Genomic DNA, 11,281 nt, shown 5'->3' with positions numbered 1-11,281 from the left:
TAACAGAGACATTCAGTCTGAATGTATATCTTGTGAGTGTCCAGTTACTATACATACTATCCTTTTAGAATGTAGTGATTTTACGTCCATACGAAATAGACTTTTTAATAATGTGCAATCAATGCAGGAATGTTTTACAAATATTGACAATCATATCGTCATACAATGTCTACAAGAATGGGGTTTTTACAGAAAAATACGAATACTTTTATAATACAATTGCTTATACAAAAAATGTACATGCATACATGAAATGTGATTAACTTTTACTTGTTTACATATTCTAATCTCCGTCGGATGAGACATTAATTGGGCCCATTTTAAGGATCACTACCCCCTAGGCACGTTAAAGGTCATTTCTGGGGTTTTTTTTTCTAAAAAGAGTAAACTCACACTGGGAGCCGTCAGAGGAAACCGATCATATTTCATTTAGGAAACCTCTAAACAATGGATGAACTGCTACCAAAAGAACAACCAAAAAACAAAACAACAACAACAAAAAACACACCAAAAAAAAAACAACAACAACAAAAAAACAAAACAAAAAAACAAAACAAACAAAAACCCCTAAACAATCCATGAATCAATCCACATTTCGTTTAGATGAAGTTATTTCTTGATGCTTAAAGTCCAATTTCCGTTTTCGAAACTTTCTAATTCGAGTACCTTCGTATCTCTGATGTATTCGAATGACCTTGCTTTCATTTGACTTTAAACTTCCAAACCGTAGGTTCTAGTCCATATTCGAGAACATGAAAAGAACAGCGATCAACCTTATAACTTCTAAAAGGAATACAAAATTAAGGGTTTGGCAAACACGGACCTCTGGACATAGGTGCATGCGAAAAGTAAGCATACCCTGATGACGGGTCACACCCGCCGTAAGCTCTATATCTCGATCAGGTAAACGGAGTAATCTGCAGTCAAAATCACTGGGTAAAGAACCTTCTAACAATCAGTATGATACACATCAGACAGCAACAGACCCAATGAGAGGTTGAATTGGCAAACTAAATCGTTATAACGACCAAAGAATTTGCGAAATGCAGATTTTAAACGAGACCGTTGAAACCCTTGTAACATTAACTTGTTTGTCAGTAACCTACCTCGATAAAAAAAGATCACACGCAGAACAAGTTCTTGCATATCGAATTATATGAGAGACAGAGACACCATAGGCAGGTGATAATGGAATATTGCTGCACAAATATGGATGGAAGAGCTAAAGTCGGCCTATTTGTCATCAAGTTGAGTTGTTAGTTTGCCATTAACAGCAAATGTTCAATAAAATATTTAAGTACGAAGTAGATGTGAAAGGCTGTGGTGTTTTTTATTTTGAGTTCACTGGGATATATCGAATCTACAAATGAATGAAAATTATGATTGTTAATAGATAAAACGTCGTCGATATCAATGTCCAGTTAAAGGCAACAGCAATACATTTTTGTTTCTCAAGTAGAAGCCTTTGAATAAACTCTACTTAAGAATATAAAAAAGGCCAGCTAATAAAGGAGCACATTTTGAGCCCATGGGAATCCCAAACGAACTGTTGGAAGACCTGGTCATGATCACCAAAGACTACGAAGATATTGTCGATGAGGAACTCCATTATATATGTAAGACTCTAAAGTGCGATGGTCGCTCCAAAGTGCGATGGTCACGCCAAAGTGCGATGGTTTCCTATAGGCACGCTACGCCGATGGGTTCATTAACGTTTGTGACGTCACGTTATTATGACGTCGTTCGTAACGTCTTTCAAAATCAAACCGAAGAAATCCAACGTTAATTTGCTCCAACGAAGGTTCTTTCTGCTGACACCGTCGTCTTTGGGATATTGTAGGAAGACACGGATGAATAAGATGGACATGTACGATTGCAAGGGCAAGGTTTACGTTGGTGAGGGTAGTGAGCACAGCAAAGTACAATTGTTATCGAAATATCTACTTTGCCCGAGCATGCTTTGATTCATGATCATTTATTACTTGTGATGTACACGTAATAAATCCTGGGGAGGGGGGAGGGGGTTAATGCTATAATGCAAAACATTATATGCGATTTCGCGTTTGAAAAGAAGTGCGTTTAGTGAAATAAATAAGTTATTATTTTGCATGGATTTTGCATTGAACAACGCACGGTTGGTACATTATGTACCAAAACACTGCGTCGATTACAAACTAACGGACTTCGGTGTGCCACTCCATCGTACGTTTGTTCATTAATGTGTACCATCGGACTTTGGCACAGACCATCGCACTTTGGCGCAGACCATCGCACTTTGGCGTGGCCATCGCACTTTGGAGTCCTACATACATATTTCCCAATGTCAGTCCTCGATTTTCTAAATCATACTTTGAAGATTCTGTGAAATTACGTACTAATTCTCGCTCATCATGATTTGCTTCTGTCAATGCACGAGGATCCGCTCTTTGTCAATGCACGACAACCCGTTCTTTATCAATGCACGAGGATCCGCTCTTTGTCAATGCACGACAACCCGTTCTTTATCAATGCACGAGGATCCGCTCTTTGTCAATGCACGACAACCCGTTCTTTATCAATGCACGAAGATCCGCTCTTTGTCAGTGCACGACAATCCGCAGTTACCGAATTTTCTTTCATTAAGTCAAATGCTGTCTGACATGTTTGACACATATTTTTAAGGCCGTTCTTTACACACTGATTTGACTATAGATTGCTCCGTTTATCTGATCAAGATATGGGGCTCATAGCGGGTGTGACAGCAGATGTTAACTCCTCCTAGGCACCTGATCCCTCTTATGGTATATCCATGGGTTCGTGTATGCCAAACTCTTAATTTTGTATTCCTTATAGGAATTATGAGATTGATCACTGTTCGTTATCTTCACCTTTTTGTTTAAAGTTGAAAAAAGTTTAAGATGCTCATTTCTTCAAAGTCCTAACCTGTTGTTGTCGGTAACATATGTACAAATTGTATTAATAGAAATTTAAATGGTGAAAACTATTTAAACGATAGATCTCCGCTAAGAATAAGAAAGACAACTCGTGCGTCAAAATAGATTTACCCAAATGATATATCTTTGTTGCAGAACAGGTAATCGGATTGTAGACACATTTGATTTTGAGTGCATATATTTGCTATAAAAAAGTTAAAGGTATGATACTGAATTGCTAAAATAAGCATATCACTCCACGAATAAAATCTGCTATAATACGGTACCTTCTATGTGTATTTTGGGTAGCAAATAAAATTTTCTAAGTCGAAAGTCAGTTGTACAAAGTTTCTTGAATACATAATAACGCATTTCGTTGTGATACTCTATCTGGACGGTCTTTGTAAAGTTCTAAGTGGGGTCAGCTTAACGTTTATTGTAAAACCATTCATCTGAAAGTTAGCACTTATCACTTAGTAAGCTAGGAAGAGCTGCGGAAACCATTGCATAATATATTCATGTACGATTTACCTTGCTTGATTAGGACCAAAACTGATGTCTTTGTAGACTGTTTAATGCAAGGATATTGCGTGCAATCAGTCTGTTTTGACTCATGATAATAAAGGTAACTTTTAATTTCACTTCAAATCTTAATTTGACATTCCTTATATGGATTTGGAGATTGATTGCTGTTCGTTGTCTTCACTTTTTCAAAAGTACTTGATGGAAATATTACCTAGGCTAGATATGCCAAGTAAATCGAAGAGATATTGGATTTCACAGTGCATCCAAACCAGGGATTGAGTTCAATGTTTGAATGTTAATGATGCCGATACCAGTGGCGTTTATCGTATGCAAAAACATGAAATAAAACGAGATGAAATCGCAAATAATGTGAACTGAAAATAGTTGTGGGAAATGTACAAATTCATTGTTCGCACCAAGCCCGAGTAATCTTGTTAAATGAACTGCTAATAAGTTGTCTATTTCACAAGAAATGTGCATATTTCATATCCAACCATCTGATTTCTGGAACATTTACTAAAATAAAGAGATCATAGATACTAGAAGACATTGTGTAATTATAAACCTTGTGGTATACAAATTGAATTTGATATTTATTGGATATTTGGACTCTTCTTTCTTCAATATGTCAAACTGTTTTTACACTATACATGTACATTCATTTTCTGGATTGTGAAAATGAGGATTTCATAAGAGGATGGAGAGAAAGATTGTTTTTATCATGTGACTAACACAATATAGGTCATTTACATGTATGTCAGTAAGACTGTTTAGATGTATGTCAGTAAAATGGTTAGATGTCAGTAAACTGGTTAGATGTCAGTAAAACTGGTTAGATACCGGGGTGTAGAATGACGTTACACTGGTTGTTGTGGATGAATAAAATGACAAGTTAACGTACAATCTCGTCACGGTAGCGTACGCCGGTTAACGTGGAAAAACGAAGAAAACAACGGTTACTTCCAATGACTTTACATTTCAATTTTCATTCATCACTTTTACATCAAGTGATACATTTTGCTGCTTGAAATACGAGTATATCACTTTTTTGCAACAAACTGAAAAATCATCATCCAAACAAAAACAATCACTTTAACATTAGTTACATTTTATGCTTCTCTACGCATGTACTGCCGTATTAATCATCAACAATTATGATAAAACAAATTTCTCATTCTGTGAGTTTTGTCATTAAACTGCAAATACTGTTTGTGTAGTTTTTATTTTATGATCATTGCAATTGGGACTTTCTCTGCGGTTTGCTTTGAATTAGTGACAAAAACCGCCAAAGTGCGATGGTCTGATACGCCAAAGTGCGATGGTGTGGCATGCCGAAATGCAATGGTTTGTAAACGACACAGTGTTTTGGTACAGACTGAACCAATCGTGTGTTGTTTCACCAAAATATCAGTGCAAAATCCATGCATAAAAATAAGAATAAGAACTTTTTTCATTACCATTTAGTGGTCATGTTATTAAACACAAAATTTTCCAACGTGAAATCGTATAGAATGTTTTGTATTACAACATACCCCCAGGATTTTAATACATATACACATCAAAGTAATAAATGATCATGAATTAAAGAATGTTTGGGCGAAGTAGAGAGTTCGACAACAAATGTACTTTGCCGTTCTCACTATCCTCAACAGTGTAAACCTTGCTGTTACTGTCGTCCATGTTGTATTTCTTCGGTTTTATTTTGAAAGACGTTAAGAATGATGTCATAGTGACGTGACATCACAAACGTTGCTGAACTGCGCACCACAAACTTCTGCCAGAGTTCGTTAACAAATTCGTAGGTGATGTAATGAGGCCTCGACGGAGAGTTTGCCCCGCACCATCGGACTTTGGCGTGACCATCGCACTTTGGCGTCCGTAACGTTAACAAACCATTGCATTTTGACATGACCATCGCACTTTGGAGCGACTATGGCACGTTGGAGTCTTACATATATAATTCCTAACGATTTCTGTATAGTAAGACGGAAATTACAACGTTACATGTAGGGATCACGGCGGATGTGACCGGTCAACAGGGGATGCTTACTCCTCCTAAGCACCTGATCCTACCTCTGGTGTGTCCAGGGGTCCGTGTTTGCCCAACTATCTATTTTGTTTTGCTTATAGGAGTTCTGAGATTGAACACTGTTCGTTATCTTCAGCTTTCATGTATGTTTAATTTTGATCAGCGGATAACTCAGATGCTAACATGCATACAGTCGGGTGCCTATTCTAGGTCAGGGCACATGTAGATTTAAATTGATTTAAAAACTAATCATTTAGTCTTTAAAATCCACTTAAAAGTCAATATTTCGCAAATTTATGGTTGCTATAATGATCTAATTTACCAATACAATCTGCCATTAGGTAAAATGCTGTCTGACGTGTTTCATATCAATTATTAGGCTGTTCTTGGTACACTGATTTAGACTTTGAATTACTCTATTTACCTGATCAAGATATAGGGCTCGCGGCGGGTGTAACCGGCCCACAGAGGATGCTTACTCCTCCCAGGCACCTTATCCCACCTCTAGTGGGTCCAGGGGTTCATGTGTGCCCAACTCTTAATTTTGTATTTCTTATAAGAGTTATCAGATTGATCACTGTTTCTTTATGGAGGGTAATCATGTTAAAAAATCCAAGCATGTGAACTTGTTAATCGAAACTTGTAACCGTGTTAATTTCGCAGCTTCAGCCATGTATGTGTGTAACTCGGGGGTGTACGTTATGTATATAAACGGAAATACTGTAGGGATGTCCGCGTATAACGTAAGAAACAATGATGCATTTTTATAAAGAGAAATGTAAGATAAAAAATCAAACGATTACATAAATGAAGAGTGCAACACTGAGGTATACATTTTTGAGAAACATAGCTTACACCCCCTGAGTTACAAACATACATAGCTGAAGCTGAGAAATTAACACGGTTCCAAGTTTCGATTAACAAGTTTACATGCTTGGATTTTTTTAACACGATTATCCTCCATATTTCTTTAGCTTCAGATTCCTTTGTAAAAAAAAAATCCTTTGCATAGAAGAACTTATTAGTTGACATGAATCACGCAAGACAATATTCGTCTTAATAACCGGTTATATTTAGAAATTATCTTTTTTTACTCTAACCAAATATGGAAAATTTTCGATAAGTAATTGATTGTTTCACTCATATGGAGACGTCACCAATACTGGTGAAGGGCTTCAGATTTAGGCCTATGCTCAGCGCTTACGGCCATTGAGCTGTGAGGGTTCTTTAGCACGACACGGGACATCCGTTTTTAAGGTCATCTCAGAGGACCCGTGACATTCACACCTGATGCCGAGGATTTAGCGATGGAACTGTAGCTACCTGTTTTAACGACTTAGGTCTGTCGCGGCCGAGATTCGAACCCTCGACCTTCCGTATGCAAGGCAAACGTTCTACCCCTAGATCACCGCGGCGGTCGCTAATTAATTTTCTTTGACACGAGTTCCAGTAGCCATGGGAGCTGTAGCTATTTTATAACTAGCTATTTAATGAATGTAGCTATTTTATAACTGTAGCTATCTTATAACTGATTGGTGTCTATTCCTGAGAATTTACATGCTTTAATGTACACAGACTGAACACAAACGATTCAGATTTTGTTCACATCAATTTTGTTTTATTCCAAAGGCGCACAATTGTACAATAGGAACTTTGTCCCCATGCAGTTGTCTTCCTGAAGAGCCTTTAAAATTCTGAAAGTATACAGAATTCACTTTTATTATAACAAAATAGAAAATATACATGATCACCAATAACTGAAATAGAAGTATTAATAGAGAATAAGAGAAATTTAAAAAATATATTTGAGCTTTTCAAATCGACTAACACAAGATGTATCAATTAAAATGAGATCTTTACCACGATTATGGATGATTCCCCGAGCTTTGCCATGGGGTTCCTCCACCCTCTGCTAATGCTCGGTTGGGATCGGTTTCCTGATTATTGTCCCCGGTATTGCCGCCATTGCCTGTGTCGTCTCCAGTAACGCCATCCATAACATTAGCAACCAAGAGAACAAGAGCGAGGAAAAACAACAGTCTCTGTAAGAAGAGTAAGATGGTTGTGTTAAAATGAATGATCAAATAAAAATCGAAATAATGTTATGCTCTGAACTCGTTATTTTCTTAAACTGAATAGTTTTACAGCTGTGGCATATGGGGAATAGTCTTCTTGAATAACATGTTCAGTATTTTAGATGAAAAAAAGAGCAACAAATCCCGGATACAACAAATAATGATTACCATAGCATAACGGCAAACTGACAACTCAACTGTATGACAAACGGGATGATTTCAGCTTCTCCATCGTCAGCTTCCCATATTTAAAGAGCAATATTCCATTTTCACCTGCATATGGTGATTATATCTGTCAACTGATTCGATACGCAAGAGCTTGTTCTGCATATGGTCAGGTTTTAAATCGAGGCAAGCTACTGACAAACAAGTTAATGGTACAGGGGTTTCAACAGTCTTGATTAAAGTCAGCATTTCGCAAATTCTATGGTCGTTATAACTTTATTTTGTATTGCTTATAGGAGTTGTGAGATTGATCACAGTTCGTTATCTTCACTTTTCATACAAAAGAGAAAATTGACCAATGCAAATGGATATCAGATTATTTTGTACTGTAGACTGAATACTCTTGATATCCAGTTTTCCCATCCAGTCGGTCAACTAACTTATTTTCGAACAACAAGAAATTACAATGGCGATGTAACGACACAATCGGTCTGTTGAGTAGGTTTATTTCCAATTGCAAACACAGTTTAGGAAGATAATCACAGAAATTAAAGAGATCTTACCATTTTCTGTTAGCTGTTGGTGTCTTGAATCCACAATTTCTTAGACTACTGCTGTCAATATCATTCCTTATATAGCAGAGGAACCAACTACGTTCATGCGGGAATGCGATGTGTGTGGATTTGATTCGATGTTGACAATCCTCATATTCGCGCTGTATCAATTCTACTCCGCCCTTTAGTACTCTATATTTATTTTCAGATCCGACACTCTGGATGTTGAGTGCGGTTTGTGTGTGTGTGTGTGTGTGTGTGTGTGTGTGTGTGTGTGTGTGTGAAATAATATTTTGTTTGCATTCAGATGATTAGATATTTTGGTTGGTTCTTTATTTGTTTTACGTCCTGTCATGGATTTTTACGCCCGTACTGAGACGTCACCAGTTGGTGATGTACCACCAATTTATACCTATGCTTGACGCTCATGGTCATAGCAACTAGGCTTCAGTAACGGTCCAAAGCCGGCCGCGACACGGGTCCTTCTATCATAAGGTCATACCCGAAATATTCGTGATTCTCACTTATATAAGCCGAGCAGTTTGCAAAGGAGCAATCACTAACTATGTTGACGTGGTCATGACACGATTACAAGTTGGTAAAATTTTAATATTTTTTACTGGGCAATTGAAGTAGTAGGCGAATAAAATATTTTGAAGGCATTGATCTATATTTCTGATTATTTCGACAATTCAAAATCGTGTAAAAATTGATATATAAATATTGTCCAAAGAAATTTCTTTTTAAAACATGTAAAGAAAATAGTACAAGTTCACTGAGCTAACGAACTGTTAATAATATAATGGAATATGTTCATTGTACATTTACTGTTCTTCACAAAGTTTAATCCCAACAAATGAATATCTTTTTAAAAGTTATACAATCATCAGCTTCGCGTTACAGTGAGTGTCGTAGAAACAACATGTCATCTGTTTCTGGAAAACTGTAGAGAAAGAAACCTAGTGTAACATCGAATTAGAATTTCTGAATAAATTAAATATACTCATACCCGTCAATAATTAGATATTCTGAGTGGAAAACACAAAGAAATTCATCAACATTACAAAATTTCAAATGGTTGGTAGTTTAAGAATACATCGTTGCATTTAAAGATAAACAAAAATAAATATTTTAGACAAAAAAAAAAATAGTTTTAGAATTATTGCAGAAAAATTGCCACTTTAAAGATCGGTAAATTCATAGAGTATGAAGAGCATGGGGGTAGAGAATTGTAGATAAAATAGGTTGAGATATGTTAAAATATGTCATAAAATATGTTAAAATATGATGTACTTGATGAATGCGCCAAAGCATGTCCACCAATTTGCTCTTTTTTCGCTATTTCAGGATAATTATCGAAAAAGAAAAGTAGATATTTTATTAATCTCATCATAATATTACTGATTAAGTAAAATTCAGTTACAACTTACTGACATTACTACATATATGAAACAATATTAAATATGCAAACAATAACTCTGGAGCAAGCGTTTCTGAGTATCTGGCAAATGAATGCGGATGATTGAAGACGAAAACCATGGACTGAAGAAACGAACAGACATACATTTTGTTTATTCAACAATTATCAAAACTTATTTCTTCTGTGAAGCAAGCATCAATAAACATAACCACTAGTTACGGATTTATTTCATACATTGTACTGTTAAATTTAACTTGTCATTATAACATCGCACTGGCTTACTCCTCCTAGGTACCTGATCCCACCTCTGGTATATCCAGGGGTCCGTGTTTGCCCAACTCTCTATTTTATATTGGTTATACACGTAGGAGTTATGAGATTGATCACTTTTCGTTATCTTCGCATTTTATCCGTCACTTTTAAGCGTGTTCACTCCTTTGCTCGTTTTCGCTACTTCGGGGTATTCATTGAAAACAAAAAGATTTTCACCGCTTTCACGATAATTACGTATCAAGTAAAATTCAAAATAAGTCTATGGACTTCACCTCATATATGAAAGAGTATTGCAGATATATGTTAGAATATGTAATGGAGCTAATAATTTAATATCGTATTCTTTATAGCCTAATTATTTACTATCACTATTACTCATTGCCACTCTTCTCTTTTTTCCCCCTTTAAACAAAATATTCTTTTGTTCATATACTGCGATCCGATTTGCATATTGTTTTTATTTGTCAAAAATTACACTTTTAAAGGATTGATTTTATAGTTACTAAATATACGTGTATCTAGATTATATTTGTATATGCTGGTATGAGAAATAAAAGATGTGAAAAGTCTCAGAGAGTGGACAACGATAAATTGTTTAAATTTAACATTAAACTGATGTTAATTTCCTGTCCAGAAATAAACACCAGGGACAGATACAACAAATGTTCAACAGAGAGGAACTATATTATGAATGTTTCTAAAACTGTGGACTTTTTTGCGCAGTACCAAGTTTCACATTTCAATATATGCAGGTAGATTAAAAATGATGCTGTCAAATTACCTACAATGTAAATGTATGCTGATCTATACCCATAAACACAACGGGATCTAATCACTGCATTAGAATGACAAAGAAATGAAATTTAAGAATGCAGATAAAGAAAACGTGTGAAACTCACCAGATCGTTATCATCCTAGAAATTTCAGGTTTAATGTACATTTTGCTTGACAACACATAAATAACATGATCCAACATTTTACCTCTTTAATGGAAAGCATTGTCATTCTAATACAGGTATTATATCCTGTCGTGTGTTTAGGTAATGCGATACCATCTGTGGACGACTCTTATCTGGTGTATTTTACTTCGAGTTCACGGGGATATATAGAACTGACTGAAAATTATTATTGTTAATAGATAAAACGTCGATATATTTAAGTGTCGAGTTGAAGGTCACAGTAAGAGGTTGGTTTTTCTTATGTATCAGTTTTTGAATAAATTTTTGCCTCGTAGGAATATAAAAACAGGTCAGCTGATAAAGGAACACAATTCATGCCCATTGGTATTTCAACAGATCACCTGATCACCAAAGACTACGAATATATTG

At 35.9% G+C, this 11,281-nt stretch overlaps 1 long non-coding RNA gene across 1 annotated transcript; it reads right to left on the bottom strand.

Annotated features, from left to right (window-relative positions):
- Positions 1-7,062: 7,062 nt before the first annotated feature.
- On the bottom strand, positions 7,063-8,503 carry LOC125652617 (uncharacterized). The gene is made up of 3 exons (XR_007361624.2): positions 8,270-8,503; positions 7,327-7,508; positions 7,063-7,160 (listed from the first exon to the last, which is right to left on the bottom strand). It is a non-coding gene; the product is annotated as an uncharacterized LOC125652617 (long non-coding RNA).
- Positions 8,504-11,281: the final 2,778 nt, after the last annotated feature.

This window comes from Ostrea edulis, chromosome 5 (genome assembly GCF_947568905.1).
Source record: "Ostrea edulis chromosome 5, xbOstEdul1.1, whole genome shotgun sequence".
Classification (NCBI taxonomy): Eukaryota; Metazoa; Mollusca; class Bivalvia; order Ostreida; family Ostreidae; genus Ostrea; species Ostrea edulis.
The sequence above is the reverse complement of the archived record's forward strand: the minus strand, read 5'-3'. Positions and strand labels throughout refer to the sequence as shown.